The 27,500-nt window shown below is 38.7% G+C and overlaps 1 protein-coding gene across 3 annotated transcripts in view; it reads right to left on the bottom strand.

Moving 5' to 3' along the window:
* Positions 1-27,500, bottom strand: part of GULP1 (GULP PTB domain containing engulfment adaptor 1) — a 4,195,041-nt gene that overhangs the window by 1,646,673 nt on the left and 2,520,868 nt on the right. For all 3 annotated transcript variants that reach the window (XM_044075155.1, XM_044075158.1, XM_044075157.1), the window contains exon 9: positions 21,891-21,969. The gene's annotated coding sequence lies outside the window, so the exon portion shown is untranslated. The remainder of the gene's footprint in view (positions 1-21,890; positions 21,970-27,500) is intronic.

The following is a 27,500-nucleotide window of genomic DNA, read 5'->3' as shown; positions in this document are numbered from 1 at the left end:
CCTCCTTATGTTGACCTAATTTTCATGGTCCGGACATGTACCACATGTACTCAATGGAAGACCGACCTCTCTATATTGACCACCTCTGTAAGCTGTATCCTGACCACTTGGACTGTGATACACAATATTAATTTACCCTCTATAACTTGACAAGTTGAGTCCACTCTACACCAAGGGGTAGAAGCTGTGGGCTTTGCCCCTTAGCTGCATTATTTTTTCTTTAGGATCATCATCATCATCATCTTCTTTTGGCTGTTCCCATTAAGGGTCGCCGCAGTGGATCTTCTGTTTCCATTTCTTCCTGTCCGCTGCATCTCGCTCTTTCACACCAACTGCATGCATGTCTTCTCTCACCACATCCATAAACCTTATCTTAGGCCTTCCTCTTTTCCTCTTACCTGGCAGCTCCATCCTTAGCATCCTTTTCCCAATATACCCAGCATCCCTCCTCGGCACATGTCCAAACCAACGCAATCTCGCCTCTCTTGCTTTGTCTCCAAACTGTCCAACCTGAGCTGACCCTCTAATATACTGATTCCTTATCCTGTCCATCCTAGTCACACCCAGTGCAAATCTTAACATCTTTAACTCTGCCACATCCAGCTCTGACTCCTGCCTTTTCGTCAATGCCACCATCTCCAACCCATTTAACATAGCTGGTCTCACTATCGTCTTGAAGACCTTCCTTACTGGTACCCGTCTGTCACAAATCACTCCTGACACTCTTCTCCACCCATTCCACCCTGCCTGTACTCTCTTCTTCACCTCTCTTCCACAGTCACCATTACTCTGAACTGCTGATCCCAAGTACTTAAACTCATTCACCTTTACCAACTCTACTCCCTACATCCTCACCATTCCTCTACCCTCCCTCACATTTACCCACATATATTCTGTTTTAGCCCTGCTAACCTTCATTCCTATCCTCTCTAAAGCATATCTCCACCTCTCCAGGGTCTCCTCAACCTGGTCCCTATTCTCACTAACATATCACAATGTCATCTGCAAACATAATAGTCCACGGAGCCTCCTGTCTGATCTCATCTGTCAACCTGTCCATCACCATTGCAAATAAGAAAGGGCTCAGAGCTGATCCTTGATGTAATCCCACCTCCATCTTAAATGTATCTGTCACTCCCACAGCAGTCCTCACCAATGTCACACTACCCTCGTACATATTCTGTACCACTTTTACATACTTCTCTGCCACTCCTGACTTCCTCATACAATACCACAACTCCTCTCTAGGCACCCTGTCATATGCTTTCTCTAAGTCCACAAAGACACAATGCAACTCCTTCTGACCTTCTCTGTATTTCCCCAACAACACTCTCAGAGCAAATATTGCATCTGCAGTGCTCTTTCCTGGCATGAAACCATACTGCTGATCACTAATCATCACATCCCTTAACCTAGCTTCTACTACTCTTTCCCATAACTTCAAGCTGTGACTGATCAATTTTATCCCTCTGTAGTTACTGCAGCTCTGCACATCACCCTTATTCTTAAAGATAGATACCAAAACACTTTTTCTCCACTTCTCAGGCATCCTCTGACTTTCCAAAATTTCATTAAACAATCTGGTTAAAAATTCCACTGCCATTTCACCTAAGCACCTCCATGCTTCCACTGGTATTATTTTTTCTTTAGCATAAGGTCTTTTTTCATGTTTTATTATTACCACATGTTGGATTAGGCCTAACGTCCAATTGTTTATCATATGCTGCAGAAGATTTTTTCAATGTGAAGGACTGTATGAATTGCAGTTACATCCTACAATTACTGAAAAATGTTACAGTTAAATCGAGAACTGATGTCCCAAAGGAAAGAACTCAAAGTGCTGACATTGAAGGAAAAGGTTGATCATCTACATTTTCTGGAACGCACCAGCCAAAGAATGATGGCAGAACATTTTGGTGTTAGCAAGACCACAGCTATCAACATCCAAAAACGTAAACATGTGTACTTGGAGAGATATGTTAAGGAAAGTGGAGACCTACAATGGAAAAGGAGGAAAACTTCCCTTGATGAAGTCAATAAAGCCACATTAAGCTGATTCAAACAAATGAGGGCAGTTAACGTCTGAATCTCTGGGCCGATGATCCAAGAAGTTGCTAAAAAATTTGCACAGGAATTCAGGGTGGCATATTTCGAAGCATCAAGTGCTTGGCTCGAGAAATTTAAACTGTGACATGAGATCTCCCAAAAAGTCTTCTGTGGTGAATTCAATAAAGTTTCAGTAGAAATTGTGGAAGAGTTCATCAAAAAGTTCCCAGACTTCGCCAGAGGCTTCTAAGATGATGACATCTTTAACACTGATGAGTGTATACTCTTTTTTTTAGATGATGCCTAACAAGAGCCTCATTATCAAGAGGTGAAAATGTAAGAGTGGAAAACTTTACAAAGAATGTTTCACAGTTCTGTTTTGAACTAGCTCAACCGGAGAGAAACTAAAGCCCTTGGTGATTGGTAAATTGGCAAAGCCACACGCATTCAGGAACCTGAAGCCCGAAGACTCTCCATCACTTGGAGACCAAACAAATGCACATGGATGACTGGTGCCCTATTTGAGGAGTGGGTAAGGGGTATTGACCAAGAAATGAAGAAGAAGAAATGGTCTATTCTACTGATGGTAAACAACTGTCCTGGCCACCCACAAGTGAATCATCTCACAGACGTGACACTGAAATTTCTGCTTCCAAACACAACCTCAGAAATGCAACCTCTTGACTAAGCCATCATCAAAAAATTTAAAATGCACTAACAAGCCCAGTTCCTGCAGTGGGTCATTACTAAATCACAAACCTGTGGTCTGCCTGTAGAAGCAACTTCGTCTGCTGCATCAGATAATGCGCTGGATCCTGTCGTCTACTTGGAATAAACTTCAGCTAGAAATGATACAGAAGTGTTTCAAGAAAATTGTATTTGTCAAAATCCAAGAGCATGATGTTTTGGCCTCATCAGTCCATCTCCCATGGCAGAATTAGAAGGAGTAGATTTTGAAGGTTTTGTTGCAATGGATGATGAGGTGGCAACCTGTAATGAACCTGACCCAGAAGTATTTTTCCAAGCGATATTGACTGAAGTACAGACCAGCGAAAAGTGCATGAAGCAGCTGATGAAGTGGAAGAAGCAATTCAGGATGCACAGAAATTGCACAGACTTCAAAAGAAGAGGATGTCAGGCATCTGATAATGCAACTGAAGTAATTTGTTGTGGAAAAATGCCCCTGTATGCTGAGTAGTGTAGCCAGCACTGACAGTGCTTTCTCCACTTACCTTTGCAATAAAAATAAGAAACAGACCAAGACTGACTCTTTTTTCAGCAAGAATGATTAAACCATGAGAAAACAGTAAATGTATTGATTTTGTATGCCACTATATGTATGATTTTACTGTGTTTTGATTATGTATGATTTTGTATGATAATCTCTAATAAAAGCTGTACAAGAAAGTAAAGGTCATGTACGTATCAGTACAGTAGGCCTAGTTCCTTATGTTGACCACTTTCATGTATTGACCAGTTTGTTACAGTCCCTTGGGTGGTTAACTAACAGAGGTTCTACTGTATGTATATATATATATATATATATATATATATATATATATATATATATATATATACATACATGGGTCCCGATCAGATTATCAAAGTTTCAAAACTTCAAAAGTCATATGGTGAAAATCATATGATTGCAGTTTTGAAACTTTTCCACAATGTAGTGCAATCTCAGAGTTGGCATATTTAATTAGCAGGGGGTGTGGGGGTGCAGGGTAAAAACATTAAACATATAATTTTTTGTTTTTATTATTATTTTTTTTAATATTCAAAGTTCCAAAACTTCGATCATATGGTCTCAGCCATATGAATTTCTAAGTTTTGGAACTCTGATAATCTGACACAGATGTATGTATATATAAATTTATACACACGCAGACAAGTATATATAAAATATGTAAATATGGACCTAGTTCATTAATTCAAGGCATCAGTTCATCAAAACAGTGAAGCATTTAGAAAATTCATTGAAGACATGCATTGGCAAGTGCTGCAGATGTCTCAGAAAGGAAGATGGAGTGCATATGGATTTTTGATTTTAATGCCCAAACGTTTGAATATACCAAAGGTTTTAAGATTATGAATGGGAGTATGCATAAGTATTTGCAGGCTGATGTTAGAGTAAGGGCTAGGGAAGAGGAGTGATTAATCAAATGGTTAAAAATTGTTCAAGGTCACACAGTAGGCAGATAAGGGCAAGGGCAATCAAACCCCGTGTGACAGGAGCTACAGCTCACAGCCTTAACCTTCTGCATTAACTGCTGGATATGAAGATAAATAAATGAAAGAGGCAGAATGAAAAACTATTTTTTCAAGGGGCAAGCACCATTATATCCCCCAGTCACCACTTTTATATACCAACTGCAAGGCAAGGGCACATTTTTTGTCCCTGGCGTACTGCAGTCCTGCACAACTAAAACACCACCAGCAAAGATGGAAAAGTGAAGCTTCAAACTATTTTGCCAATATTTCACATGCTCAAACTTTTGATAGCTCGAATACTTGACAGGAACCTAGATAAGCAGATAAATAAAACACTTCCTATCTAGCAAGAAATTATGTCCTGCTATGTCTTCAGAGATAATAACAAATGTATTGTTTTTGAAGGGGGAAGTCTCCTGTATCCTCACATGGGTAGTTTCTCCCACAACCTCTCCATATGTAATAGGTTCATAGGTTCATAGATTCATACTAGGCTATCTGCCCTAGGGCATTTATAAGCCTAGACAGAGTGTGTTTGGCTTTCACCACCCATTTTAAATTAATTTTGCTATGCCTTTTTTTGAGGTTAGTATACTGTGCCTCTGTCTAACAGTGACATAGAAGTGATAGCTGGGGTAAACCTACGATCTCCCATCCACTCATCAAGATTCCTCTTGAAGAGAGTCAATGTGAGACTCTGCCTAACCTGGACTGGGATTTTATTCCAGAGTGAAGGGAGCCTCTGGGTTATGAATCTGTCCCTCCAGCATGTCCTATTTATTTCAGTGCTGAGGTTCAAGTCTCTCGAGCGCGTAGCTCGATGGGATTTGGATTTTCTGAGGTGCAGCATGTCCATTAATTCCGGGTTGGACATGGCTTTATACGTCAGGCACAGATCGCCCCTGAGCAGGCGGTATGCCACTGAGTAGAGCTGGAGTTTCTTTAAACGGGCAGCATATGGCATCTGTTTGAGCCCTTTGATCCTCTTGGTGAGGTACTTTTGGGGTCTTTCCAGTTGCTGAAGGTGTCTGGTAAGGTACATCCCAAAAGGGGCATTGTACTCAATTATGGGCCTGATGAGGGATGAGTAAAGAGGCACGATGACCTCCCCTGATCTAGATGTGAATCCCTTCATGATTAGGTGGGTTATATAAAATGTTTTTCTAACCACTTTGGCCATGTGGTTGTCAAATGAGAGATTGCTATCAACTTGGGTCCCCAGGTCCCTAATGACTTCTTCTGTACTTACTGGATTACCACCTATGTGGTAATTTGTGGGCACTTTGTTTTTGCCAAAGGGGATGACTATAAACTTTTTGGCGTTTAGCTTGAGGCCATGGCTCTGGCACCAGTTGTCTGTTTCTATGAGGCCCTTTTGGAGGATGCTTGTGTTGGCTGGAGAGTTGATTATGGCGCCCAGTTTGCAGTCATCTGTGAACTTGGTCAGCCACAGTCCTTCCGTGTTGGCCTGTACCACCGAGAAATATATACCGAACAAGAGAAGTCCCAGGACTGAGCCTTGTGGGATGCCACTTGTAACTGGTTTGGAGTCTGACATGGCTCCAGCAATTCTAAGCATGTGGGTTCTGTCCTTGAGACAGTTTGCAACCCATCTAGTGATATAGGGGTTTATATTTAAGCTGGTGAGCTTATCTATAATGCCTGAGTGGGGTATTGTATCGAAGGCTTTTGCGAGGTCCAGGTAGGCTGTGTGGACCACCTTCCCCTCGTCAATGGCCTTGGTGACTGTTTCAAAGAAATCGACCAGGTTTAAGAGGCAGGATCTGCCCTTAACAAAGCCAAACTGGGTAGGATCCAGTGTCTGTAGATCCCCAATATATTTATTTATGAGGTCTATGATGATCCTTTCCATAGCTTTGCAGACCAAGCTAGTCAGACTTATGGGGCGATAGTTTCTAGGATCCGTTGAGGCACCACCTTTGTGGAGAGGGACCACTGTTGCTGTACGCCACTCTTCGGGTATATATCCTGTAGTAAGGCTAAGATTGAACAGTAGTTTTATGTTTGGGTTTAGCTCTTTTTGGAGTTCATGTAGGACGCAGCCTGGGACACCATCTGGTCCCATTGATGCTGTGTTTTTTGCTTTGGAGAGGGTGGCTCTTACCTGAGCAGCTGAGATGTCAGGGGGGCAGCACTCTGTTGGGATAGATATTTGCCCTTTTGGTGGGGGCGGGGGGAGCTTGCACTGAACCTGTCAGCTAGGATGTTGGCAATGTCTGTGGGCTTGGTGTATTTTTTCTCATTTTGGACTAATTCTGAGCATATCTGGGAATTCCCACCCAGGTTCCTAACATAATTAAAGAAAGCCTTGTGATTATCCTTAGTGTCCTGTGCAATTTTTCTCTCGAAGCTGGCCTTAGACGATTTTATGAGTGCCCGTAGTTTTTTGCTAATACTGATCAGAGATGCCTTCCCTTTTTGGGATTTTGCTCTATCATGTAGTAGCTTCCTCCTTCTATTGTATAGTTTGTTTATGGCTGGGCTCCACCAGACAGGACATCTGCCTTTGGAGGATTGGGTCTTGGTTTTATTTGGGATTTCATGATCCATGCATTCCTGAAGGTGTTCATAGAATGCGTTTATAAAGAATTCTGCGGTCTGGGCCGTATTTTCCACAGGCCCGGGGGCTTTGAAGGATTTCACCTCGGTTTTGAGGTGTGTGAAATTTGCTTTAGAGAGGTTTTTCAGTGTGGTTTTCTGGGCAGGGGGTGGGGTTGAGATGTGAATATCCAGTGAGATTAGTTTATGGTCTGATATTACCAGTGAGGGATACACTTCTGGTCTGGAGCATAGTATCCCCATGTTGGTGATCAGGTCTAGTATGTTTTCCCTTCTTGTGGGAGTGGTAACAAGTTGTTCCATAGCATTTGAGTTTATAAATTCTAGGAACCTTTGTGCTAGGGTGTTGGAGCTAGAGTAATGCTCCCAGTCTATGTTTGGGTAGTTGAAGTTGCCCAATATAATGGTGTTTGGAGAGACCTTCATATTTTCCAGTATTCTCAGGAAGGCCGAGTGGGGTTCCTGTGTTTGGGAGGGTTGTGTGTAGCAGGCTATAAACTGGAAGGCAGTTTTACCCACAGTTAGTTTCACATGGATAGTCTCTGATGCTTCCTGCTGTGCCACCAACCTGGAGGTGTGGGTATCTTTGACGAATATTGATACTCCCCCTCCTTTTGTGGTTCGGTCCAAGTTTTGGGGCCGAAAAGCATGGTATGAGGTATAACCTGGTAGTGCTGGGGTGCTCTCGGGAGCCTTGAACCAGGTTTCTGTTACTGCACAGATATCGATATTCTCCATGCTAAGGAGAGTTTCTAGTGCATGCATCTTGAGGTTTAGACTTGTGGCATTGAGTAGCATTACTCTTAGTATCTTATCCCTTGTGATACCTGTGGAGGTGGGTTTGTCTTTTGAGCCTTGCCTAAAAAAGGCACTATGGGGGTAGCAAGAGCCTTTGCCCATATCCGAAAGCCCAGGGGTGGCAAGTGCAAGCCGTCCCTAGGGAAGCATCGTGGCTTGTCGAGCATGTCATCCCAGGCTGACAGGCATTGGATCCCCTTTGAATGACACCAACACTTAAGCCAATTGTTGAAATTGATCATCTTGTCTTCATATTGTGGCATCATTCTTGGTGACGGTAAGATGCTGCTCAAGGCCAGAGTCATACCGGCCTGGGCTACATGCTCAGAGAGCTCCTCTAAGTCTCTTTTCATGTAGTCCAGGGAGGTACGTCTCAGGTCATTCACACCAGCATGGACAATGACTGAGTCATATTTGTACTTGCCTTGGAGTGACCTGAGTGCTTGTGTTATGTGGCGGATCCTAGCGCCCGACAGGCAGCTCACCATGCCCTTCTCCTTGTTCAGCCTGGTGAGCGGGACGTCAGTGTGCCTGACGATAGAGTCACCTATTACAAGTGTATCACGTGTGTTGTTTAGCCTTAAGGGCTGTGACTGTTCGGCACACTGGCTTTGTGAGCTATGTGTTGCACGTGTTTTGTTTTGGGTAGCGGTTGCTTGGGTGTCTGCTTTGGAGGTCTCTGCTGCTTAGGCAAATTTTTATTTAGAGCCTCCGAGTATGTTTTTGTGTGTTTATGTGTTTGGTTTGTTGTCGTGGTAGGTCTATGTGAGACTGGAATTGTAGTGAGTGTGGTTTCCTTCTCCTCCTGACTGGTTACGCCAGTACTGAGTTGAGAGAGCTTAGCCTCCAGTTTGGCTATATGGTTGCATCTCACACATGTGTTGGAATTTGTTGGGAGGTGGAGAGGGTTGTCTGTGTACATGAGGCAGTTGTAACATTGCCTCAAGATTCCCAGATTCATCAGCTGGACCTGAGAGGAGATTGACAACTGACCTTTGGACATGTTAGAATAGTATTGGGAATTCCTTTATAATTGAAATAAAGGGCCAATGGGGAACAAGGTACTCAAGGGGAGTTTGTGAGGGTGTAGTTCTTTTAATTTTTTAGAGCTGACTTATATAATTGCTTTAGTGAGCAAGTGCCAGGTAACTTAAATGCAATGTGTTACAGGTAACTTAAATGCAAAAATGACAAACAGTAACTTTCTTTCAAGTGAAACAAGGAAATAAGTACAGTACAGTAAGCAATGCAGATATCACTAGGGATCCACAGAAGTGCTAAAAGGCCGTGTTTTAGGTGGAATTAGCATTTCAGGGAAATAAACAAACAACAAGCATACAAACAAAGCTAGATTCAGCAGGCCTGGATCTAGTCTATGCTACAGCAAACAAGGTGTACCAATTTCAGTAAGAAACAGTTAGAATATGCAGGGACTATAAGCCTTTAACCAGAAATTCCCTGCTCAGAAGGGCAGAGTCCAGCCTCTCCTCCCACAAGAGTGCAGACCGCAATCCTTCTTAACGTAAAATAACTGGCCTGACGCCCAAGTGCTTAAACCAGAACTAATACACTTTTAGTATAACAGACACTGAGCTCTCAATCAGCAGTTCCCAACTTAGAAGGATGTAAGCTACCCGTCCTGCCACCACAGTGCAGGTCACAAACCTTCCTAATGTATAACTTTATATTTATATAAAGTATAGTATTATAAGTATTATATACAAATACTGGGATCTCACAATAGTTTAAGGAGAAAACTCCCTTTCCCATGTTGTTACTTACTACTGCTCCAGTAATGCAGTGTACCCATACAGTCCCACTGTAATGGCAAAACATCTAAATTCTGTAATTGTGGGACCACATACAATGCAGATAACAGCAGGATATTTCATTACCTGCTCTGTTACACAATCCTTTCCCTTTAGTTCACCATGACAGAAGATAATGATTCTGACACATTCTCATAACTCTTTTCCCCTTCTATGGATACATTGCAATGTTCAGATATGGAATACATGTAATCGAATGCTTGCAATGTTGAAGACGACTGCCGCCTGCAGAAGTGACTGAATACTTGCTTGATCGCTCCTGCCGGTATTACTTTGTGTCTGACTGTGGAACAGTAAAGAGTGGGAATTTTCCATGCTACTACGCAATCTTGGAGTTGTTATATATAATTAGCAGGTGGTGAGGGGGCATGATGTTTTGGCATTCAATATTATTGTACTTGATTACTAAGATAACTTGCCAAATGGCAGGCAGTTATAAAATAAACTTTTTTCTTAAATGATATTCGCAATGTTTTCCATCATGTGCATTTCAGATTTCTTCTACAATTTCATCCCATTTCTGGTTTGTCAAATGTATTACCTAACTTTTTTATTTCTGATAAGAACAAGTAAATACTCCCTACTTTAGTGGTTTCCCTACCCCCTTTACTGTTTTTACTTATTTATTTTAACCTGACTGCTTTTGATACCTGTCCTAACTCCTTAATTACCTTCTCTACCCACAATCTGTTCTTAGCTGCCATCGCTAAACTGTCCACATCGGAATTTACTATGATATAAAAACATCTGATCCATATATCACTGCACTTGGTCCAACTTTCTAGAAACATTTTTCTGATACTACATTCAGAATCCTTGCAAAGAAACAGTGGTCATGAAACATTCCTATTATAACCCTTGCATTATTTTTTATCTTGCTACCTAGCTATCAATGTACCAAACCTGTTCCTATACAGATTTACTGATTGCAAAAGTACAATAAAATTTCACTTAAAACATATGCCTACAGAATATACCACATCTGTATCCACACCTTACTGATAAATGCTTTCTCTATCATACACATTCTTCCCTGCACTTCATTCCTCAAACTATGTTCTATTATTTCCTTTCTAATAACTAGCACTGTCTTTGAATTTTCCCCTTTTAATCCATACATTCCTTCCAGCATGATCCTCATATGTTTTCAAATCCTTTTGCAGTCTTTTCACATAACTTTTTTTGCAATCGATGTTGCATAACATAACAGGCATCCACTTCTTTACTGACCTCATCTACTAACCATCCAAATAAACCCTGTACTCCATTTACATGCTCTCTAATTTCTTATTCCACTGTCCAGCCACTCATTTAACTTAATGCTTAAACAAATAAATCTTTATCCTTTTCTTCCATCTGTGTGCACAACAAACAATCTGTATCATCTGCATCCAGTACTGTTTGAATATTTACTTATTTCAATACACTATCTTTTTCTTGTACTGTCACCTTACTGTCTTAATTCCACACCCTTCTAACAACCCAGCCTTTCATAACTGCTGAGCTGTTTGTAATGTATTTGCGTTGAGTACTTTTTTAATACATTTATTACTCTTTCTTGTGCTTTAACTCTCTATCTTTACTTATTAACAGATCCATTTAATTTCCTTATGTATTTGCGTTGAGTACTTTTTAAATACATTTATTACTCTTTCTTGTGTTTTAACTCTCTATCTTTACTTATTAACAGATCCATTTGATTTCCTTATGTATTTGCTTTGAGTACTTTTTTAATACATTTATTACTTTCTTGTGTTTTAACTCTCTATCTTTACTTATTAACAGATCCATTTGATTTCCTTATGTATTTGCATTGAGTACTTTGTTAATACATTTATTACTCTTTCTTGTGTTTTAACTCTCTATCTTTACTTATTAACAGATCCATTTGATTTCCTTATATATTTGCGTTGAGTACTTTGTTAATACATTTATTACTCCTTCTTGTGTTTTAACTCTCTATCTTTACTTATTAACAGATTCATTTGATTTCCTTATGTATTTGCGTTGAGTACTTTTTTAATGCATTTATTACTCTTTCTTGAGTTTTAACTCTCTATCTTTACTTATTAACAGATCCATTTGATTTTCTTATGTATTTGCGTTGAGTACTTTTTTAATGCATTTATTACTCTTTCTTGTGTTTTAACTCTCTATCTTTATTTATTAACAGATCCATTTGATTTCCTGATGTATTTGCGTTGAGTACTTTTTTAATGCATTTATTACTCTTTCTTGTGTTTTAACTCTCTATCTTTACTTATTAACAGATCCATTTGATTTCCTTATGTATTTGCGTTGAGTACTTTTTAATGCATTTATTACTCTTTTTTGTGTTTTAACTCTCTATCTTTATTTATTAACAGATCCATTTGATTTCCTTCCCTTTTCCCATATTATCAAAATCATTTTTGATTTTTTCCTCAGTTAACGAACCTTTATTGCAAAATTACATTTTTTCATTAATTCCTTGTTCTTTTTGTATAATTCTATCTCCTTTCATTAACATTTCCATATCATTTTTCCCAGCAAATCCCCACATTATCTAACTAACCTTCCATAATCACTTCTAATTCTAACACTCAGCTTCCTATTCTGGATACTGCTTTTTATATTTCCTTTAAAAAGTCAACCTGTTAAGTAGTACAACTGGTGTAAAATGACTCAGTAGCTTCATAATCTGCCCATAACGTTTTTATCTGTTTCTTCACATCAACGCTTTCCCTGCAAGTTCCTGTTAAATGTTTAATAACCCTTATTTCCTTGATTATATCTATACTTTTTCAAAAAACCTCCCATATGGCCCAGTGATCTGAGAATGCAGCTACTGTTTTTCATCTTTTAATTCTATCATATTACCTGAAAAAAAAATTTATTTTCCGCTTTAAGTTCACCCTTTATGGCCAGATTCCAAATGACTTGCTCTTGTTATAAATGACTTACTCTAATAAAATAGGCTTACACTGGACTAAGTCTCTTGCACTGAGGGCAAATTCTTCACGTCTTTATACCTTCTAACATATGGTCTTAAATTTAACTCCTCTTCCCATATATTACAGTTAAAGTCACCTATTATAATTCTTGTAGTTAGTATAACATACTTTTATTAAATGTATTCAAATAATGCTGCCCTTTCTTTTACACTGCTGTGTTAGCCAATATATAACTGCTCTTTTACATCTAAAATAATTAAACATCCTAACCTTTTTACAAAAACATCCACAGTTTGTACCCGCTATTATCACCAATAGCTGCAGTACCTGAAAATGTATTTTCTGCAACTTTTCACACTATCGTTCCTCATTATCTCAAACTATGCCCACTGCTCTTCATTTAAGTAATGAATATCAAGCAAACAAATCAAGTCTGAATTTTTGACACCAATTCATCATAATCCTTATATTTATTTTTATTCTGTTCACACATTATCCTTTTCCTTTTTTTTTTTTGTCTGTCTATTTTGGTGCATTTTCTAGCAATTTCTATACACTAACCACTGCCCTACTGTAGCTTCTTCAGAAATAGTATTCCCATTTTCAGGACCATCACATTTCCTTGTAACACATCAAATTTAGTAGCAGTTGGTATGACATATAGTATATTAATTCCTTCCTACACAGTACCACATACGCACCTTCCTCTTCCTCAACATGTCTTCAGAAGGGATATTTTCTCCTCACAACTCGGTTTGTGCATTCTTGCCCACATCTTCCAATAGTACATTATTGTTTTTCTCATTTGCAGTCACTGTTTATACACCGTTTCCTTTATCATCATGAACATTTTGATCACCCAGCTCATAATTAAACCACACAAGTCCTTCCTTTTGGGATTTTCTGCATGACGAGAAGCAGTTCCTTTATGATTTTCTCTTCCCCCCACACTAATTTACAATGAGTCTGAGAACCACAAAAATGGCATAGTTTATATTGAAACCAATACCTAGCAGTGTTGCTGATTTCATTTATATTTATTATACATGGATCATACCTAATTTTATTACATATTTTCAGGTGATACACACATTACCCATTAATAAGACCAAAAAGTCTCATCTTTTACTCATTTGAATTGCATGCACAGCATTGCATACTTCTCCAGAAGAGTGTCAGCTCATTTTCTTCAACAATATCAGGCCTGAACTGAAGTATCAGTTTATTTTAAAATTTCTACTCAATGACACAGAAATACATTCAGACAAAGAATGGCACAGTCTTTTTTCAGTGGATAACAACAAAAACGTTTTCCATTAACAGAAAAGATTCAGTAATCACTTCATAAAACTGTTGCTATGTCAGATGAACAAAGGAGTACACATCCTGTGGTCTAATGCCCGATGGTAGAATAATAATGCTTCACACAATATAGGTTTCAGAGTGGCAACACATTTTTTAGTTATCCTAACAAAATGTCTGTTGTTAATTCCACTCCACAAAGAAATTGCAGCACTTGCAGTTTGTACTGCTGTTAGAATTGCAGCTCATGACCTTTTTTCCATCTGGTGAGATACTTCCTTGTTCACCTGAAGCATCCAAGGGAGCAGCTCCCATAGAATTTGCATCTCTTAATTCATTCCTTTGGCTGTTGTCCACCTCCATAGCAATGCAATGCTTTGCCTTCTGAGTTTCCTGCAAATACCTCTCTACAACTTCTCTCATGAAACTGCAATGTGGTACTTTGCTTCCTCCTCCTGCATCATACGTATTAATGTTTGACTATCCAGTCTGCCATCAGACACTTCCATTATTTCAGTAGCGTGCTTGGTGTGAAAATCCTTATCTATCTTCTGAAACAGTCTGCAAGTCTTTCAGAGCACACTATTAGACTTCTTGCCTGCAACCATCCTCTGTTGTGGTGGGTAGCCCTCTCTAATTGCCTCTAGCATTCAAAATGATTAGAGAAATGTAGCCGGTGTCCTTGCCAAAACTCCCCTTGCCAGTATGAACATGAGTCTCGTATGAAAAGAAGCTTCTGGCCCTAGAAGTAACCCAGTCAATAATGCATAAATTAAAACAATTAAATAAAAGGTTATTTTTGCTCTTGAACTGTATTTTAAAGTAAAACAGTTGCAGTATCATTGGTCATCTTCAGTCCTAAATTCTGGTTTAGACTTTAGCCTGTAAAATGGAATTATAGACCAAAAGACTCATTAACGACAGGAAGATATTGAGTCTTTGTTAGGTTTAGAACTGATGTCTAGCTTGACAATGAAGAAATACATAAACTTCAAAAGTACTCTTTAGATTTTATAATCATCATAAACTGCCCTGACTCTGTTGAGATTTAGACTAGTGGTTGCTCTCCATTGACTGACTTTAAGTTTACTGGAGGTCAGGTCAATAATCTGCTCTGTGCCACTTCTGTGAAAAAGTGTAAAAGGATATTACATAATACTAGCCAGTCAAAGGCTTAATTTTGTTGTTGGAATGTGAGGGCCATGTTTCTGATGGCTGTGTGAAAAGAATATGTGAAGTTTATGTTGAATATGGCCACTTAAGGGCTAACTGTTCTAGAAAATGGAGACAGTGTAACTCAAGTAAACATTATTGGGTAGACTGTACAGTGAATACAGAGGAGGTTGAAACTGACAACATAAATGCTTTACAGGCGTGGAAAGTAATGAAGCAAAAAGGGGGGTTGGGGGCTAATCTGATGAAAGGGTGCCAACAGAAGGCAGTGCTGGTAGTGAATCTGACACCTCTCAGACTCTAGAAACATTGGAAGGGAAGGTGAAAAGTAGAATGTATGTGCTCCTGTTGACAATTAATATGATAAACTGCATGAATTGGATGGATGATACATCTGATTATGGTGATTCTACTGATGAAATACTGAGAAATAGGAAATATAAAACTCAAAATAAGAAGTGGGAAGAAGTTGTACAACAATAAATAGGATATACAAAATGGTCTTTCTAAATGTCAACACTTTAAGAGGTTGGAAAGAGTCTTCTTTGAGTAGATTAATAAATACAATCTATATTTAGTTTGTAGGATTTACAGTTTATTGGTGACAGAGATAGGGAATGAATTAAGGCTAGAGAGTGAGGAGACATTTTGTCATCTATTAGGGAACAGGAATGTACAAGCATGTTAACTGTAGTTACTGGGATACAAAATATTAAGATTCTAGATGTTTTTGTGATTGAGAAAGGAAAGATGATCAGGCATGATTTTGTAGGCAAGTAATAAGCGCATAAGATTAAAATTTATATGATAGGAATTATTCAAGAACTTAGAGCCTTATTTATTAACGTATAATCCTATATTCTTGGTGGGGAATATTAATGCTCACTTACAGGGTAGAAAGCAGAAGAAAGAACACATGAATGTAAGGATTCTTAGAGATATGATTCATATTTTGGAACTGTATATAATGGAAAATAAGAAACATGCATACAAAAGAAGGTGACCTGAAATAATTCTAGGACTTTTGGTCAATCACTTCTGAACACTATAAAGAAGTTATGTATGATGTGCATATTTCATATCAAGCAGCAATGTTCTTATCTGTAAGCTGGACACAATGGAAGTTTCAGGAAGAAAGGAAGGAGATAATTATAATACAATCAAATATATTATTGGATGAGGGATATGAAGAACCCAATGAGTTACTTTGAAGAGATCATGTTAATAGGAGACCATTTTAATGACTCATGGTCTGGGTAGGGAGATGCATTAAAAGTGAGAATGGGATTCAGGAGCATATGCATTGGAGGAGGAGGATTAGAGAGGAAGTAAGAACATTGTTTACAGAATTAGTAAGCAGCATGCATACAGAGATGAAGAGACATACAGACATGTTACTTGCAAAAAAAATGGAGACTTACAGGAGGAGTAAAAAAAGGATGCAGTTATGTTTCTGAAAACAGATTTTAATTAAATGACAGGAAACAGAAGATTTTTTCCTTGCTAGAGAAGCATGTTAAAGATAAAATGATGTTGCCAAAAGCTCTGAATACAGTCTGGATGATCCATGTACAAGCAGCAGCATAGACTTCTTAGGGACCAGCTGGGGTATATGAACATAAGATGCAAACCTCAGCTTGTTTATGCATTGGGGGAGAGAAACTGCTAGGCTCAAGGTGATGACAAACATGCAGTGGCAGCTGTGTATGCTGCTCAAATGTAATGGCTGGGTAAACTCTGGTTGTCATTGCAGAGCTTTCCTTTATAGACTTGGGGAAATGGAGAGGAGTATGTATGGGAGTATGCATGCCTTCTCCTTCTTCCAACCAGGCAGCACCTGTGATTCAGCATTCAGCCTCTTGAGAGGGATACTAAGGCTGCCTGTTGGGCCTGAGGCTGGTTCAGTCCTTAATACCAGTCTCTTTCCAGAGGAGGTACAAGTGGGCTGATTAAACTTCCTGGGCAGGAACAAATGGATCACAGGTCTCTTGCCTAGCTTAAAGAACCTACAATCTCACCCTCAGTGAAGTGAATGGAACAAATCAGTAGAGGTAGAGCATGGGTTGGAAAGAAAACAAATTATATTGATGGCTAAATGTTCACCATTTGTAAAGGAGAGGTTTCCATATGGCTTAACCCTTACACACACTCTCCTTCTTGAAAACAGAAAAATAAAATATTGGATTGTTAAAAGGATCCCCCCTCCCAAAACAAAATGATCTATCTTATGCCTTCCACATTAAAAGTACATTAAACTAGTCACCTCTCCACACTGAAGCTGGGAAAATATAGGCCCAAAAGTACAGCATAACTGTTCGGAAAGTGGTGATTGAAGTGAAGACTAGATCTTGTGTAACAATATTACTTCTTACTCCAAACCTGTTTTATTTCTTCAAGTCTTTTGGGTTTCTGAAGCCATGACAGGAATAGACCCCATTCCTAAGTCAAAATATGATTAAAGTTCATGAAATTAGTATTGTGACAATCTTTCATGTTAGGCAAAAGTTCTCATCATAGCACCCACATTGTTGCCAGAATTGACTCCTTCTGCAATTCATATGGGGTTACATTTATTGGTAACATATCTAAGTATGATTGTAAATTGTTTTTATAAGACCCATTGCTCCTATTACTGTTGGAATTGTCTGGGTATCCTTCGTCCACATTGCCCTTGTTTCTTCTTGTAAACCCTGGTATTTTATGACTTTGCATCTCTCTGTATGTAAGACACTGTAGTCGCTGGCTGTAGCAATTTCAGTGATCAATCCTGTGTTTGTCTTCATTTCATGGACTACTATATCTGGTTTTCTTACATCTGTTTTTTGAACTGTTGCCAATGGGTGATCCCTTGTAATACAAACGTCATCATTTTCTAGAATGTTTTGTGGCTCATGTTTCTAGTGTTTCTCAGCTTCTTCAATATTATAATATTTACATAATCCCCAGGGCTACAGTCTTGCCACATTACTATGTCTTTCAGTATACAGTTCTTCTGCCACTAGTGTATCACACCCAGCAACAAGATGTGTGACTGTTTCCAATTCTGTTTTTCAAAACCTGCATTTGTCTATTTCTCCCACATGCTCAATGGACTTTGTAAACCAACCTGTACATAGTCCACAATCCTGGGCCATCAAAAATTAACCTTTGTCTTTATGTCTTAATTCACCTCTCCATAACCATTCCTGTGTTTGGTCCTGATCGACATGAGGTTGTTCCAAGAGTTTTCAGTATCTGTAACTATATTCAAGCATTTTCCACATTTCTTGCCTTCTCATCTGATCCTTCACCTTACATTCTTTATTTTATTTTTTGGCACATTCAGTTGCTGCCTGATTTTTACCTACTTCTGGTTTGATTTCCATTCCTACTTGACACTGATATGCTTCTACTAAACTAAGCAATGAAGTCATCTTAGACTTATTTTCATAATGTTTTAAAACTTTTACTATGCTTGGATCTTGTAAGGTCAGCAGATATGAATGCAGTCCGATGATTGTGGATGTATACATGTAATCAATTTCAAGGAGGCCTGTAAGACAGCCTTCAGAATGGGGAATATACAATCTTGGTATACACTGATTTTTATAAATTATTTGATATGTATGAAGCATTTTTTTGTTTTCCTGTTCAACTGATCCAAAACCTTTCGGAGCCAGTCAATCACTCCAAAACTTAAGTTAGGACAGGAAGAGCAAATTGGTTTATAACCTGTATTTTGTTCCTAGATGCCAGAGCATTTTCAATATTAATTTTAGTCTTCTAAAATATTCCTTAATGCGTTTTGTTCACATTTGTTCATGTTTTATTGTTGATCCTTCATCATTCCCAAATATTTATACACTCCCTCTTGCTCAAGGTCTTTTATATCACATAATTGTCCCAAACTGATATTTTCTTGGTACTGCAGCTTTCCTGCTTTAAAGGTTGCTTTTGCATATTTATCGAGACCAAATGACCTTCTTATATCATCTGAGGAAGTTTTGACCACTTGTAAATGTGATTTCAGTTCCTTATCTTACAAACTATATAGTTTTAAATCATCCACAAAACATATGAAACATCTTTACACTTTGCTGTTTTCTGGGAGCCAAATTGTAGCCATGACCTAATCTGTTAAGAAGACAGCTTTAAGTGAAAGACAAAAAAGCAGTGGTAACAAAGAGTCAACCAGAAATATCCCCATTTGAATTTTTATCCCTGGAATAATAATTTGTCCTCTATCATGGTTTAATTACAAAGTGTTTTTTCACTGTTTCATGGTCACTGTAACATAATTGATCAGTGTAGGGTGTCTCTTATAAATCTGTAAGCACTCTTTTATGCATAAATGTGGGATGCTGTCACATGCTTTCTTGTAGTCTATCCATGCCATACTTAAAATTGTCTCCTTATTATGATTTTATTTAACAAATGATCCTTTGTTCCATATTACTTTCTTTTGTTCTATTGCCATGAATGAGTATTGTTCTAAATGACTATAAACTCTATCGGCACCAATTCTAGTGTATAGCTTATACATTGTCAGAAGACAAGTTATTGGTCTATAGTAAAGTATAGTACCTGCAGTTATGGAATGTGAAATGTGTCACAAAATCACTTGAAATGCACACAATAAACAATGGCATATGTAAAGAGTCTGCGATAAGCACATGCCCTGGATAGTTTATGAACTTTATCTGTGAAATGGTTTGATTTTGTTTTATTTTTTAAGTTATAATCCAATTTTATTAAATAATAAAACTCATCTTTTGACTTCCTTATGAATACATCTCTGAAAGAGTAATAAAGAGAACAAAACTTGAGAATGAAAAACTGTTCTTCTTTTTGAAATTGAAGAGTATTTTGGTGGTACAGACAGGTAAAACCAAGAATGTGCCAAATAAAAAAATGAGATATTGTGGTAGCTTGTAAGAAAATTAACAGCTAGATAAGCCTTTAGCTAAAAACGATAACATATACTGTTTTTGTTTTTTTTCAGTTCTTGAAGAAAGAATTATATTTATGCAAACTGATTTGAAGTTTAGTTTAACAAACATGCTTCCTCTTCTTTCTGTTGTGTCATAGGATTTTTAAAGTCTACCTAAGCGGCTAACAGTTTGGGTAGACACTTAGTTCAATGTTTCATCCAAAGTGGAGTACCCTCCAGGCTGTACTGCAATGTCAATATTAAAATATGAATAGAAGCACCCGGTATAGTAACAGAACTCACAGTTTTCTCATCTTCTGGGCATCAAAGGAAATTGAAAACCCTGATGTTTCATTGCCACTGCTCTTAAAAATAGCTTGCTAAATGCTCTTTATACAGTATTGCCTTATTGGCTAATATCTCATCAACACACATCTTCACTTGTCCAGGCATCTTTCAGAGCATTTATTTTAGTTCTTTACACTTTGCTCTGCCAGATGGCCATCTTTTCCAATTCCTCTACTCCTATTCTACGTTCTTTAAGAAGGGAAACATTTTCTTCTGTGAGTGAGGACTACTGACATTCTATCAATGTCTAATGAACACCCTTAGTTGACTTTTTGTAAGCTTCCTAGTACCTTTAAACAAGTTATTATATTGTTTAGCCCTCACTTCCATGCTTTATGCTCCCTAGTATATGTAATGCCAAATCTTGTTCCAAAGGACATTTGAATGGTCTATGTATCACAACTTACAAAAAAGTTAGCAATTTACATGCTATTTGCATAGCTTTAATTCATGTATGCTGCTTTAAGGATTTGTTTGTTGTTTACAACACACTAATACACACGTTATACCAGTGTGTATTACATGTTGCTTTACTGACATTATTTTGCGTGTATACTCTTTACTTGCTTGCACTGAAATCAGTTGTCTAGCACTGTTTCTTTATTATGTATTACAGAACAGGATAAGGAAAAAAGACACAACTTCTTAACTAAGATGAATTGCCCATAAGATGCAGCACAGGTCTACCACACAAGAAAATACATGTGCTTACCAGCAAGGTCATGGAATCAAATATGGGGAAAAAAATACCAACACTTAACGGCCACACAATGTGTCACACTACCATGGCATAACAATACTGTCACTGACAAGTCAAAGTGACAAGCAGAAACAAGAAAATAAAACAGTATCAAGAAATGTACTGTCCCTGTTACCAGTAGCACAATACACATTCAGAAGTAGTCTTGTATATGTATTTATAGATAAAGTGCATGCACATGGACAGCACACTGACTTAAATTACAACTGAGAGACTAAATAACACCCAGTGACACAATACAATGATATTAATAAAAAAAAACATTTTTTAAAATACTGTTGTTTAATAATATTGATAAACAACAAGGGGGTGTAAACTATACTTTGCCCATGACTGTTAGACTCTTCTTTGATAACTCGGCTATGTGACCTCATGACAAAACAATGTCCCTCACTATCACTGAAACAAATTGCGTTCACACCAGAAGCCCACTACTATGAGCAAAACATAATTTAGTCACACCTGTTATGATTAATAATGCTATCATAAACAGTATTTTGTTTTACTGGATCCTCTCTACTTGGGCCAGTCCCTAGAAATAAGCCTTGTCTGAGTGGGTTCGACACTGTCAGTAAACTTACACAGAGAAATAAATACAATGACTACTTGAATCTCTTAGGAATATTGACAGACTCATCTTAAAATAATTTTGGAAAATAGCTTTGGTAAATATTAGGATCTTGTATTTCATGTTGCTAAGTAAGTTTTACACATCTGAATTTAGAAATTTAAACTGAATATACTTTCTAGTTAAAGAAGCTCAAACTCTAGAATTATACATCAACTGCTTAGTGAAAATATACTGAAAGACATGGTGCAGAGTGCCACATTGCTTCAGCATTGTTCTGTACAAGTCATGCACTTAAGAAATAAGTGCACATACCCCCTGCTGGTGTCACTTTGCACTGACATAAAAGCCTGTGCTTGCTTACTACAGTTATTACACAAACCACAAGCATGTTACAAGTAAGTAAACAAATAAAACAGCAGATACTTACTTCATTAAATAAATGCTGGGATTTCTCCTGTGATATTGCTCCTGTTTGACTCCTGTTTGCAGTGCTATTTTTTTCAACCCTAGAAATTAAAAAAAAAATCAAGTTTATTCTGATGCAACTGAAGTAACTGTTATATTTAATCTCAAGCAATGGTTCTTTAAAAGTGGAAACAGACTTCTCATTACAGCAGAAACAAGCAAGCCAGCAATGTTGCTCCTAAGTCAAATTCCAGCACGTGATTTCAGGAACTGGGGAAAATTACAGTAGAATGATGCAACTCGAGTCAAGGAGCAGATATATGCGGTTGCTGCCTTCTCAGTGTTTGAGATGAACTGTGCTTACAAACTTAAGTTAAAGTATAAATGCATGAAAACAAAACATCCACAATATCATAAAACTATGTTTAAGTATGCCACTAATTTATGTTTCACTTTTACTGCTCAAGATTAAAAAGTATAAAAGTACAAATCAAATGGAAAGAAAACTCATTACTGTGCAATATGGGGGAATATTTATTTGGGATCTAATCAAAGTTATTATTTCTTACTGTGCTATCAACCAGCTTCTTGCCCACACTGTCCTGCTGTCCTAGCTGACTATTGGAACAATCAAGAGAAAACAGCAACACAGTTTTTTTGCAGGCATCCCCTCCCCCCCAGAGGAAGGGGTTCTACTCATACACCTCAAGTCTATAAATACATAAACTTGGAGCTTGTTGTTAATTCAGAGAAGATGGAATTAATATATTATTCTTTACTGGAGTTAGCATGAACTCTGAACTAGTACATTTAGAGATCAGGATTCTAAGTGAGGGATGTAGCTAACCTTTTAAACATTTGTGATGTTCTGAATCTCTGGCTTTCCATGATGAGTTAAAGTAAGGCTGGATTGTGGAATTCAAGCTGATAGGCAGAGGAAGGTAGACAGTGAACTTTCAAAGTAGAACCTACATCTAAGTAAATTAATCCATATGTAAAGGAAGTTTGTGCCATGTAGTACCATTTCTTCTAGAAGGCAGCTTTAGTAAAAATCTTGTGGAGTCATTTGACATATCCACAGAGCTTATCCTATTAACTGAACATCGTCATGAACATCTAGATAGTACATTAAAACTTCACTGAAGATTCTCTTCCTAAATGATGTAGTCCATGTAGTGTACCAACACTATCAGTAGGAAAAGTCATCCATCTGGTAAATTTGTGCTGGGTCAGTTATACTCTACCATGTTTACTCTGTTAAATGGTTAGGTGGCGGTAACCTAATCTGGGCAATTCTGCCATGACCAAGGACCAGTACAAAATGTTACCAAATTTTAAGGCAGTTATATAAACTGAAGAATCAAAGCACTCTTAAACGAAGTAGTACAAGTTACAGAAGCACACCTGTACTGCCATCTGGCAAACAAAATCTGCATGTGATCGTCAGACATATTTTGACAACAGAATCTAGACTAGCTATAGATACAATAAAACAGAGAGAGAGGGATGACTAGTAAAAAGCTATTTCACAGCAACTGCAATTTGACTCTGTGACTCGTCTTTAAGGTAAGTTACAGTAAGCATTGCTAAGGGTCTTAGGCTGCAGATGATACAATTTCAAGGGATCTATATCAGTTAATTGAAAGCTTAATTGAGTGAAATCGCTATTTGTCGAACCCAAGTAAGTGAAAGCTCAATTAAACGAATGATCGTTTAAGCAAATTTTTTCCCAGGGAAAAGACGTGGTTGGCCATCATCAGCAGTTTGCCCTTTTCCCCACTGTAGTGTGATCTCAGAGTTGGTATATTTAGGTAGGGGGGGCACAGCCTGGGTGTGTGTATGGTGGGTGAAGCCTCCCCACCTTGCAGAGTTTTTAATGTTGTTTTATTTGTTACGGTCAGTGGGTGGGCAACAATTTTTTTTCCCTAAGAACGTGTTTGCTTAAATGATCATTCGCTTAATTGAGCTTTCTCTTATTTGGGTTTGACAAGCAGCGATTCACTCAGTTAAGCTTTCAATTAAATAATATATGCGGTGGTGCAGTGGTAGCATTGTTGTCTCACAGCAGGAGGTTCACACGTTTGATTCTCAGCTGGAGTGCGGGGAGTGCCTTCTGTGTGGAGTCTGCATGTCCTCCCCGCAGTCGGGTGGCATTCAAAAGACATGCATAAATGGGCATGCCTTCGTTGAAGGTTGGACTTCAAGCTGGCACCTCGGCCTTTATGAAAATCTACTGCCAATCATTAGCGGATCAGAGTTCCGCTGTGGTGACCCCTAACCGGGAAAAGCCGAAAGACAAACAACAACAACCTGATTTCAAGCATGGGATCTGTGATGAGGAATGCTCTATTAAACAACAGTGCTGAACATAAAGACAGCCTTGTGTGCTGTCCAAGGAGAGGGTGCATCAAAGATTGAGCAGGTGTCCAGATACAGCAGCTGACATGATCAAGACATAATAAAGTAGAAGACAGGACTGCATGGCTTTTCAGTTGAAGTGCATGATGTATCCATGTGTGATGTGGACTCTTTGATGAGATTTTCAAGGATATCCAGGGTACATTTTCTCTCCTCCTCCCTTTTTCTTCTTTTAATACTCCTACAGGAAGGTAAGAATGTCTCTATAATGAGAAGTTATTATCCTGTACCTCTTCTTAATGCATATGTTAAAATAATTGCCTGAGTGTTAGCAAGCAGGCTGAAAGACAGCCTTCTTAGTCTGATTTAGTGGGCCATGTCACAGTTTCATCTGCATATCACTGTAATACAGGGTTAAAGTACAAAGGTGGATCCAGCAATGGCACTTTTTGTGGACTTTAATAAAGGTTTTGACTCCATTTGCTGGGGCTACCTCAGAAAGGTGATGGCAACTGTGGGGATCATTCTGGCATTTGTGATGGCTGTCAGGACTCTATACCACAGTCATCTGGTGATAGTGCTAACAAATCTATCAGGTATTTTCCTTGTCAAGCAGGACCAGGTAGGTGTTGCTTCTTTTGCCAGCTTTTTTTTCCTTTTACCTGAAAATCCACCTTTCCGCCATGTGGTATCGAACCGAAGGACAAAAACAGAAAAGATTTCACAATACGTGGACCACACCCTTAACCCCATTGTACAGAACAGCAAATACTACACCAAGGACTCCTGGGCTTTTCTAAATGACATCTTCAAACTAAGGCTGGATGGAGGGGAATATTTACTGGTCACCCTAGATGTAGAAGCACTCTACACAAACATCCCCCACGCCAAAGGACTGACCCTCACCAGACAATACCTGAACAGGCACTCCAACCTAAGCAGGACTAAGATTAATACTGTATGCAGGTTAACAGAAGCAGTATTAAGAAATAACTTCTTTCAATTCAACGGGAAGATTTACCACAAACAGAAAGGGGTAGCCATGGGGTCCAAAATGGCCCCAGCATATGCAAACTTAGTCTTCAGTGCCTGGGAAATGGATAAGGTTGAATCACTGCAAGGGTTCAGCAACACCATAATGTACAGGCGTTATATTGATGACGTCTTTTTTGTCTGGAAGGGGGACAGACTTTCTCTGAGCAATTTTCTGGAAACCCTTTTCCAGAGTCTGGACTTCCTGACCCTCACAGTAGGACATATCGGAACCACCACTCAATTCCTGGATATCCACCTCACTATAGACCCAGAAGGTGGACAGTTTGACCCCAACATCTACCGCAAGCCCACTTTCCAGAATAACTATCTAGAGTTCAGCAGCCAGCATCCCCATTTCATGAAAAAGAATATTGTAAAAGGACAATTCATCCGGTTATCCAGACTCATTTTTAGGGATGAGGTTTTCATCAAGGAAGGTTTTTACCTCAGATACTTGTTCCTAGAAAGAAAATACCCAGAGTATCTAGTGGACAACCTGTTCCAAGAGATCATACAGCACAGACACTCCAGGTACCCACCAATCCTGGAAAAGGGATTCACAGCAAGGGCACAGAACGGACCGAACAAAAAGGACTGGGTGTCAAGTTTCCCCCTTCTAATTTCCACCGATATGTTTGGAATCAGAGGGGTCCTCACCAACAATTGGGACATCTTGAGAGGAGAAAAAGGTCTGACAAAGTTACTTGGGACATCCCCAAACTTCTGTTTCAAACGAACCTCTTCTTTTGGTGGTGCGTTCAAGAGGAATAAAAGCCCATCCCCACAGAGCGAAGTATCGACAGAACCTGGAATGTCTGACTGCAGCAAGTGTGTTGCCTGTGTACACATACAAAAAAACAACAACGTCACCTTCCCGCACTGCAACAGAACTGTCAGTCTACATGACCACTATGACTGCAACACAAAAAATGTAGTCTACTGTGCTTTCTGCGAACACTGTGGGAATTTCTATATCGGCAAAACGAACAGGAAGCTGAGTAGCCATATTAAAGAACACACTGCAGCAATACACAAACAGGACAGTTTGAATGCCTTGGCTAAACACAGTGCTATTTGCCCAAACTTCACAGGATTCAAATTCACAGTGCTGGAAAAAATAACAGAATTTGTAGGGGACATGGACACATTCCTGCAAGTCCGGGAATTAAAATGGCAAATAGAACTGAGAGCTGATGTCTATCCAGGTCTCAACGAGACACTTAACATTAAATGTGCACTTAAATGGTATAGAGATTGAAATGTGATAGGGTTTGAAGAACTGTGCAAGAGGGTTTAAAGAATTGTGCAAGTAGATTTAATGTGTTTATGGATTTACAACTGTGCAAGTGAATATAATGTGTTTCCTCTCTCTCTGACTTTTGACTCCCCCATACCCCCTATATACATGCTCCCAATCACTAAGCTAGCCCCCACTGACCGCACCAACTATACCCCCCGGTCTCACTATTTCACGCAGCCATTCAAGGGGTGACACCATCCAAACCAGCCCACAGCTGGTACCAACCGCACTGACAGTCTTCTGGGATACTCTGTCATTCATATGCTCCTTGTCATGGGCGGCCCCCTACCAGCCCCCCCCCTCAACTCCACACCGCATTCCTCCCACTCTCCCATCAGGTGGCATACCCACACATTACTCTACACACACACCGATACCAAAGCATAGTAGGACTCTCTACCTGACTCCTCCACCTTCCTCCGTTCCCTTCTTTACTTGAATCATCACGGCATGACTGTCATCCTTCCCGGTTCCCCCATAATTTTTTTTTTTTTTTGCACACAATCCCTTTTTGCACACTATCCCTTTTTGCACACTGTCCCTTTTAGTATGCACATGGCACCACACGGCTATTACTGTCTGACTAATTTACCTTATGTAACTGCGATTGTAATGTTAATAAAAATGCACACAGCACCCTGCTTGTTCACACTTTACTATTGGAAAGGAACTGTTGTTAATTTAAATGGCCTGCTAGAACTAATGTATATAAAGGAAGTGAAAATGGTTGCTCATACTTATGAAACATGTCTTTCTGAAGAAGTCTTGATAATAAATAAGACGAAAGCGCTAAAGTTCTACAAGAGTTGTTGGTGTGATTTACTATTTTTTTGAATGCTTTTATTGTCATGAAGTTCAGTTCTTAGTTAAAATTTCTTCTCTTCGTTCAATTTTTTTGAGTGTGGTTAATTTTATATATATATATATATATATATATAT

This window comes from Protopterus annectens, chromosome 6.part0 (genome assembly GCF_019279795.1).
Source record: "Protopterus annectens isolate FY-2018-M chromosome 6.part0, PAN1.0, whole genome shotgun sequence".
Lineage (NCBI taxonomy): Eukaryota > Metazoa > Chordata > Ceratodontiformes > Protopteridae > Protopterus > Protopterus annectens.
This window is presented reverse-complemented; position numbering and strand designations above follow the sequence as displayed.